The 10,209-nt window shown below is 33.9% G+C and overlaps 1 pseudogene across 1 annotated transcript; it reads left to right on the forward strand.

Annotated features, from left to right (window-relative positions):
* The first annotated feature begins 2,437 nt into the window (after positions 1-2,437).
* On the forward strand, positions 2,438-7,925 carry LOC143560466 (DNA (cytosine-5)-methyltransferase DRM2-like; annotated as a pseudogene). The gene is made up of 5 exons (XR_013140129.1): positions 2,438-2,503; positions 3,895-3,994; positions 4,085-4,969; positions 7,219-7,584; positions 7,893-7,925. The product of XR_013140129.1 is annotated as a DNA (cytosine-5)-methyltransferase DRM2-like (transcript).
* The last annotated feature ends 2,284 nt before the right edge of the window (positions 7,926-10,209 follow it).

A 10,209-nucleotide genomic window follows, 5' to 3' on the forward strand; every position in this document is an offset into this window, starting at 1 on the left:
CTCATGAAATAACAATAATTACACATACATGTTATGTTTTGTGTCTGCTTTGAAATTGTTAAATTTTCAAAATAATTCAACCGATTATGTAAGAAACAATATAAATGAAGTAGCCAAAACAAATTGGCAAAATGCAAGAATTAATTATCCAATGTAATTGAACTAAAATCCAAGTGTTTGCATTTGGCTAGATTAATGAATAAGCATGACTGAAAGACACATATACAATTATAATTAGTGGTAATATGGTTCCAAGATGTCCACAAACAATTACTATTAATAACTAATCAAAACTTGTAGTTTCATCTAGCACAACGAGAAACAAAAGGATAATAAACAATCAAAACTTGTAGTTTCATTGTAGTTTTTGGGTCTCTACTTATGACTTCCAAAGTCGGACCCAAGATTGTATAAAGTGGAGTGAAATTGCAGCCACAAATCTGTGGGCACAGCTTGTTAACTTGAATATTTGCAAACACGAATATAGCCCGATGAAAAAATTTCACAACAATTTTCTATAAATATAAAGACATGAAATATAATAAGGTCTCATTTTCTCAATAAAGATCTCACCTCCTCATGAACTCTTAGAATTAAAAGAGTAATTCAGTAACATTAAAATCTTAAAAACTGCAGAAACCTAAAATTGGACTAATTTTATTAAGAAAATGAGACAGATTACAAATTGTTGTCTTTTTTTTTGCTTTCACCAATCAAACGAAGATTCCACATCTAAAATTGGTTATAATATATTAATTTTTACAGAAAAACATAGTATTTGCGTTCAATGTTATGATAAAAAAACTATAAAAACCAATGTCCAAACTCCATTTAGGATTACTAAAAGAGATTTATGACCCATATGTAGATACAGTTGAGCTATTATAAGACAAAGATCGGTCCCTTACGAACCAAAATATCAAGAACAAATGGTAGAACACCCGATACCCTTACCTCTCCAAAGAACTCCATAATCAAGTCATCCTCACTAAAACCAACTTACTTGTTACAAACAACGTCAAGCCCTTGGAAGTAAGAAATTAATGACTACATTCGAATGACAAATAACCAAATAGTTACAAAAAAAAGAAGAAATAAGCCAAAACTAATTTGGGAAAACAAAAAACATTGGAATCCACATTAGTGAACTGGATATTAAACAAATAACTAACAAATTTGAAATCGGGTCAGTTTGCTTGTATTTTCATCGATAATAGATAAAATTAGGAATACATCGAATTTATAAAACTATAGATTTTATTGTCATGTTGATATCACTAATAAGTTACAACATTAATTAAAAGAGAAGATAAAAGTGCAGATTAATAACATACCGAATCGAAGAATTAGGGTTCGTTCATCGATTGCAATTTGTGAATTCAGAGAAGAACAACTCGCATTAGGGTTCGTTCATTGATTGCAATTTGTGAATCTAGAAAAGAAAAACCCGTGGCTAAAAAATTGGGGACGACCCGTGATTGTATATTTTTGTGAATAAACCCTAAAAAAGTTATGGGCGGGAAAATAAAAATTTGGGTGATTGAGAAGGGGACAGCTGTCCTATATTGATTTCCTTTATTATATAGGTTAGATTTGTGAATTCAGAGAAGAACAACCCGTATTAGGGTTCGTTCATTGATTGCAATTTGTGAATCTAGAAAAGAAAAACCCGTGGCTAAAAAATTGGGGACGACCCGTGATTATATATTTTTGTGAATAAACCCTAAAAAAGTATATGGGCGGGAAAATAAAATTTTAGGTGATTGAGAAGGGGACAACTGTCCTATATTAATTTCCTTTATTATATAGGTTAGATTTTAAATGATAATAATAATAATAATAATAATAATAATAATAATAATAATAATGATAATAATAATAAATATGCTACTTTTTAAGGTATTAACTGTTATTATAATAAACTTAATTTTTTTTATCTTATATTATATTACATCAGCATATAATATCACACCATATTGTACTGTATCATGTGGTATCATAGGGTATGATATCATATCTCGTATCATATCAGTTATAACAAGCAATATAATATAAGCATATAGTAAAAGCTCTATAAATTAATAATGTTAGAATCGAAATATTTTAATAATTTAATCAGATATTATTATATCGATAAACTAATAAATTATTAATTAAGTGATTTTTTATTTTTTTAAAAGCTCTTCGAACTCTAAAATTAAATTTCTTATTTTGACTGTATAGTCTAAATCTTTCAAAATTGGTTCAAAAAAGGAAGGTGTTTTTCGCGGAGGATCAAAAGGATATTCCGTTTCCAGTCCAAAAACTGTTTGAGATTCGTGAGCTTGAGAACTTGATTATGGGAATGCATTATCAACACAAAATGGATGTGAATAAGTTGTTAGATTAACCAGGTGAAAATAATGAATGTTACGAGGTTCAAAGCATTAAAGAAATTATGACGGATATTGTTCAAAATCCGATTGATGATGAAGCTGATGATGATTCGATACCTTTAGAATCGGTCCTCGAAAAGAAGTATTGCAAGCGACAACAACTCTTCACAACTTTTGGTTACAATACGAGAATACAATGACTCAACTCTAAATGCAATAGGAAGATTTAAAGATGGACTCAATATAGATTTGAAGTTTACATAAAAACAAATGACTATAGATTACTTTTTACTAGACAATTATAAAATTTTAAAATATTTTAATAATTATTAAATTATAGTTTTGCTGGATCAATATATATATATATATATATATATATATATATTAGAATTTAAAAAATTATTATTTTATCATTCTATTGATTGGGATCCAATTTCATACAGGTCCTAAATTAAATAAATTATTAATTTATTAAGTATTAAATTATAAAAGATTCTATCGTCCTACCTGAATCACATGTGCAATTTATTACCTCATTAGTTATTTTCATGCTTAAAAACAAGTTATCCACATGATCACATATATATTTTCACATGATCGTATATATGAAAAAGAAATAAAAAATAAAAAAAATCGCTATACAAGTGCCTGCCTAATTAGGTTAAGCCGTCACACCCGTCAACACAATCACCATCAGCATTCCTCACCAAACCTGCCATCACAACTTCAGACTTTATAAGGTTCCAATCGGCCTCACAACCTAGGAATCTAAGCCATGAGAATGTATGTGAGGTCGGAAATTCTTATACACATGGTAATTAAAACGTTAATCAAAACATGATTCTTTACAAATTTGATTAAACATATGATGATTACTTGTTAAAATCTCAACTATAATAGCCGACTAACCAAAAACGTCAAACTCGTGTTTTTTGGTAGTTTTTCGCTCTCCTTTTACTAACTTTTTTTTATTTAGTAACGGGTATCTTTGGGCTGCCAATTGCCATTTTCTAATAAACATAATTTACTTACTCTGTAAGTTTTTCTTCCATCTTTGCACAATGTCTATTTGATTACATACATGGTTAAGTTTTAGGAGAAATTCTGCCTTTAATTTGTAACCTATTATATTTGTCTTCTAGAGGCGACAATTTCAAATTTTCAATGCTTTACTTCTGTAGAGTAAACGGGCCAGGTAAAGTTATTCATAAGGTTCAGATTAGTGTTGTAACAGTGTTGTTCCTGTAATCATTTTCAGTGCATTTGTTATTTATAAGGAAAATTATATATCCTATTTATAAAACTGGGCATGGAAATGTTTGCGGGCCTACCTAGTTTATCCCGGCCCATTTGACTAGTTCAAAAAATAATCAATTTTGACTCATTACCCAGCCCTGCTTTTGTCCTGTGTTTATAACTTACAATTTATATTCATCACATGTTTAAACGGGATCAAACTTGGTCATAAAAAGCTCATTTCTTGGGCCTTGAATATATTTAGTGTTTTCATGTTTTCTAGGAAGAAACTGATGAATCTCTTGATAAAGAAGACCCGATAGTCAGTCTGATTGATATGGGGTACTCTCCTGATGAAGCTGCAGATGCTGTTTGCAGATGCTGTGTGTGCCTATTAACCTTTAAACATATGATCCACATTTATACTTTAAACCTATAATCTGTACAAACATGAAGTGTCATCTCATTTGTAGGCAAAGATGCACCATTGTCAGAACTGGTGGATTTCATCTCTGCAGCTCATATGGCAAAGGTGGCTGATGCTGAAATGGATCAACTAGATCATGTAATTATATTTAATATTATATAACTCTCATGCTTCTATATTTGTTACTTACATTCTCTTTTTGTGTATGGACAGCAGAATAACAAGAAACGAAAGCTACAAGAAGAAAAAAACTCGAATTATAAAAAAGAATCACATCATAAAACCTGAGAGAAAAAGGCAGGCCGATGATGAAGATGTCCTCCACCTACCAAACCCAATAATCGGGTTTGGTGTTCCTCAAGAATCGTTTCAAGTGGTTAAAAGAACCATCCTAAAAGAAGCCATTGGCCCACCATATATCTTTTATGAGAATGTCGCCTTAACACCAAAAGGCGTTTGGAACAGAATAAATAATTTTTTATATGAAATCGAGCCGGAGTTTGTAGATTCGAGATTCTTTTGTGCTGCAGCAAGAGAAAGAGGTTGCATTCATAACCTTCCATTAAACAACAGATTCCCAATTCATCCGTTACCTCCACGAACAATCTTTGAAGCTCTTCCAGAAACACGAAAATGGTGGCCATCATGGGACACAAGAGAACAGTTAAATTGCATATTGACATGTGTAGGAAGTGCTCAACTAATTGATGGGCTTAAATCTGCCATTGAGAACTGTGAAGGCGAGCTGAATCCACATGTGATAAAACATGTAATCAATCAATGCAAGAAATGGAACTTGGTTTGGACCGGGAAGAATCGGCTCGCACCCCTCGAGCCCAATGAGATTGAGAAGATAATGGGCTATCCACACAATCATACAAGAGGTGTAAGCATAATGGAACGATATAAGGGGCTTGGGAATGCATTACAGGTTTGAATCTTAAAACTTTTTATGAATATGCTGTTTAAGGGAAATAGGCAAGTGGGCCCTTGCCTCTATGGTGGCCCGTTCCCACTTAAGGGTAGGACTGTTGGCGAGAAATAGAGTTGAATAATCTGTATTGGGCCTGGTTTAAAATCCTGACCCGTTGGACCATGTTGGGCCTGATGCAGGTCCTTTGGGTCTGATGCCTACCTAACTGCTTGTCTTAATATACTATGTGCATGCTAATCTCTATATTTTATAAGAATACATATATGTTTCACACAATTATAATCTTAATCTTGTAAAACTCCTGTGTGGGTTTTTAAAAGAATACATTTATTTTTCCCAAATTAGATTGTTAAAGTGCTGTGTTGTAAATGTGCATTTAGTGCTTCAGCAACAAAGTTGACCCGAAACGCTTTTTATTAATAGAAGTTCGTTTTTGTGTAACTAGTTAGTTTTAAATAGTTGTTAGACGAGTTTGTTTAATCTCCAATCCTCTAATGTTTAAATTGATAATTTGTCCTCGATACTGTTGCTTATCAGCTATCTGTATTAAAGGATTTGTACCCAGATGGTATGAATGTCCTTTCACTATTTCCAGAAAATAACGGGTATCTTTGGGCTGCCATTTTCTTATGGTGCTTGAACTGCTATATATGTTTCAAAAACAATTTGTGCTTTTAAATCCATTGGTCGGATCTACTAATGAATGTGATATATGACTATATGTGCCTGGTTTTGGTATCGATGACTAAATTTGCTGAAGTTATTACATACGATTTGATCTTTCTAGTTTGGACTAATGCTTGTGAGTGTGTAAACAATAACAGGTCTCATAGATTTCCAAAACCTAGTTGCCATATATCTAAGCCATCAAATTTACTTTTTTTTTTGTTATTTGTTACCTTTTGTGTGTGGATCTGATTTCTATGCTATGTTTGATCATCTGTTTTTAATACATAAAGATGAATTTGTTTTATAGATGTGGGCGAAGCTTAGTGTACGTGTGGGGTGGCCCCATGTTTTTTGCTCAGTAGTGTAAATTTACATGTTTTCATCCAAAACTTTTTATTCGTAGTGTAAAGTAAATTTTAGCTCTTCCCCCGTCCTCGTTTATGAATCTTTTTATACGTATTGAGTCTAGCCCCTTCCACGTTTTTCGTCCAAACTTCGCCATTGTTTATAGAGATAGGACGTGTAATTGTAATTTCAATGTGTTTAGTTGTGATTTCAGATCTGTATCATCGTTGAGCTAGGAATGAAAATAAAATGTTGTTAATGTGTCCTCACGAACCTATATTGTGGTCTAAGTCCAAATTTAGATTAGGATATTATAATGTGTATTAATCATGTAGTTTTGACTCCCATGCATATGATTGCTCTTTTGTTCACAAATGGGAGTTGCTTATGTGAAAGTGTATGTCGCATGTTCAAGGCCGTTAACCTATTGACTCAGAATTGATTTTAGTTCAAGAAGCTCATAATCTATTTAGTTGTTGAACTCTTTTGTCGTTCTGTCTGACTGCATGTTTAAGTTGTTTATCATCTTCATCGATTCGGTGTTTGATTAAGTTATGTGTACATGTATAGTAATTTTGGTATAGATTGCGATATGAAGGCTTATTTGGGTTAATTTGACTAGGCATTGAATTTGCGTTTCATTTAGATTGTTTGAGACTTGAGTCGTATGTTATTGTATTTGCTGAAGTTTAGATTGCACCCGTTAAATTTTTGTTTGTGATGTCAATTTGATTGCTAATTAGGTTTTTTTAGAAGAGCCTAATTTTCAAGCATTTCAAGTTGATCCTAATTTTCAACCAGAAGACATAGTTAATTCAAAGTAATCGTTGTATGTTTGAATATATGATGATCATGACACACTTTGGTTTATAGTTGCTCGATAATTGTCACATTGCAGTATGCAATTGGATTGTAATTGCGTTTATCAGGGTTTTAAATTATAAATTTATTGATAGATATACTAAAATGCATCTATGATGTATGTATACTAAACTTAGTGATGAACTAGCTAAATTGTTAAATAGCATTCCCACTTTCTTCATTTTTGTGTTTTTACTTGATTGCTATCTTACTTCACATGCATTCTTATGCATTTGAATTTATGTATGTGGGCTTTGAGTAAATTAACAATTTTGGCATTACTATTTTGGTTGAGTAGAGTTGTTTATTTGCATTCTTATTAACCAAAGTGATCTGAACTACAACTTTATGATCTTTAATTTAATTAACAGCATTGGCTTCGAAGTTTCAACTTCTTTGACATCACAGAAGGGTTTGCACATCTGGAGTAATCTTTTCATCCACCATTTCTTTTCGCAAGTTTAAGACCTCAACCCAACAACCTAACTTACAAAGACCACATTTTAAAGAGGTGTAGGTGATGACATTTGGTAGAACTCTTTTTTCAAATACCATTTCTTTAAAGAGCTTGAAAGCAACATCTATAATTTTATCCTTGCAAAGACCATCAGGGATGTGCTTGCAGTTTTTTTCTTCCATTAGCCTGAGCAAAGCAACTGCTGTAACAGTATTACTAAACTTGAAAAGCCCTTTATTCATTGTGTTGTACATAACTACATTAGGTTCAAAAAGTTTTTGTTTGGTGAGCTTCTTGAATAACTTCTCAGCCTCAACAATCCTACATTCATGGACCAGTCCGTCTAAAGGTGCACTAAATGTGAATGAACACGTTGGGTGCAACAGCTCACCTAAAGCAACATAACAGAACTGCAAAACCGCCTTTAGTGTGATACAACTGAACAACAATTTATTGCGATGCTTAAGGAGTATTTATCAATAGGGACACCAAGGGAACTCATTTGTTTGAAAAGATTAAGAGAAGCAAATTGTTTCAATTTTGTAACAGCAGTCAACAGCTGATTGAACTTAATAACAGATGGGAGAGAGCGTCTCTGTGTCATTTCATAGAACATGTAAAGGGCATCATTAAAGTTCCTACGTTTTTCAAGCTTAGATCGGTGACGATCACTGTTCGAGTGAAGCTTTAATTTGATGACCGAATTGTAAATATGAGAAACGGGTTTCAGAAGAAGAAAGGAGTTGGTAGTGTTACCTCTGAATGAAAGTTGGTAGGGGCTGAAATACTATACGTTGGTACGTATAGTATTTCTGATTTTTTTAACCTAAAAACTGAAAGATCCCAGCCCTGTTAGTTCCATATGCGAGCTTCAACAGTCCTCCGTATTTAGATCTATGACACCTTCAGACATCAAGTAGTCTTAAAACTTTGTTAGTTTGTCTTTTTTTTTCCTAATTTTAACATAATTAATAATATTTCAGCCCCTAGCTTACTTGGCCGGATTCAAAAACACCTGGTATATTGAACAAACTGGAAGGCGGTTTTCATCCTCTGTCTTGTTGTACTCAGAGTTCTTTCTTTGCATGCTTTTAACCACTCGTTCCTGAACCATGAGGTAATAAACTTTAACCATTTACTAATAATGTCCTTAAAACATTTGTTTTAACTTAGATTTTCGAATTACCTACAGAATGATAAAGGTCGAATCTTTGTTCGTAATCACAAGCTTTGATGATTTGCATTTTGTCGTGAAAGAAAATAGAAAGATTGAAGGCTTTCCCAAACTATATTTAGTATAAGGGGAGTGTTGATAGTTATCTAAAGAAGGGGTATTTGTGTTATTATTAGAAAATATGTGTAGTATGTTATTATGTATTTGTAATCCGAGTGCGAGAACTGATTTATAACCATTAATTAGATTGATCAAAGACCTACATTGGTTATGGCAATATTGTAATTATTCCCCTTTTAAGTTTTAGTGTCATTATTTTAATCATTTTTGTGAAACATGCATCATTAATTTGTAATCCCCCAATTATCATTACTGTCATCTCTGAGGTTACATAGTTGAACCATGAGTCACAATAAGAAGTCGATTCTTGTAATCTTCTAAAATTTCTTGAAGATTAAAGCAGTTGTATACAACAGAGGTTTCTTGCTTCAACCCCAAGCGTTTTTTGCAATCGGAGGTGTAGGAAGCAAGGAATAAGAAGCGGTGACCGGAATAAGAAGCGGTGACCGAGAAACGTAAAGGTTTTGTTTCAGGTTGATTTTATCTTATTTATATTCATTAATAATTGAATGCATAACCCCAAAAGGAGTCTGAATAACTACATTAATGCTCAAGGTGGTATCATTCCTCCATTGTTGTGATGTCAAAACATTCTTGATTATTACAACACTCAAAGTTAGCATCCTAAACTTACAAAAAGAAAATTCTTAATTTAGCAATAAATTTCAATTGTCATAGCGATAACTTGAGATTTGAATTGATCGATTCCGACGGGCCTGGGTTTACATGAATCGGTATTATACAGGTGGACTTGGACGTTGCGATTGATTATAAATCCTTTTGAGTTTAATTTCCCCAGATCAGTCAAACTGAATGAATTAGATTGCAATTTGTTTGAAGAACGATTATTATTCAGATTGCAATATGTTGGAAAATATTATTTGTGTATTCAGATTGTGATAGATCATCTGGGAAGCTGAAGTTTTACTTTGATACTGAACATTTTGATTAATTGCAGTTTGCAAATTCTGATTGCAAGGGTAAAACTGGAACTACAAGTTTTACTCATCGTATCAGATTAAGAGGGGGGGTTTAGCTTGCTGCTGATGCTGGTCTTGCTGCCCAGTGCCGGAAGGTCAAAGAAGTTGGTGACCCGATGATAGGGGAGCCGGCGACCGAAGCCCCGACGAACGGCGGCCGTAACTATAACGGTCCTAAGGTAGCGAAATTCCTTGTAGGGTAAGTTCTGACCCGCACGAAAGGCGAAACGATCTAGGCACTGCCTCGGAGAGAGGCTCGTTGAATAGACATGTATGTGAAGATGCGGACTACCTGCACCTGGACAGAAAGACCCTATGAAGCTTCACTGTTCCTTGGGATTGGCTTTGGGCCTTTCCTGCGCAGCTTAGATGGAAGGCAAGAAGGCCTCCTTGGGGGGGGGGGGGGGGGGGGGTCTGAGCCATCAGTGAGATACCACTCTGGAAGAGCTAGAATTCTAACCTTGTGTCAAGATGTACGGGCCAAGGGACAGTCTCAGGTAGACAATTTCTATGGGGCGTAGGCCTCCCAAAAGGTAACGGGGGTGTGCAAAGGTTTCCTCGGGCCGGACGGAGATTGGCCCTCGAGTGCAAAGGCAGAATGGGAGCTTGACTGCAAGACCCACCCGTCGAG

This window comes from Bidens hawaiensis, unplaced genomic scaffold (assembly GCF_021521415.1).
Source record: "Bidens hawaiensis isolate Kalapana, Puna unplaced genomic scaffold, B.hawaiensis_p1.1 tig00020336_1, whole genome shotgun sequence".
Taxonomy (NCBI): domain Eukaryota; kingdom Viridiplantae; phylum Streptophyta; class Magnoliopsida; order Asterales; family Asteraceae; genus Bidens; species Bidens hawaiensis.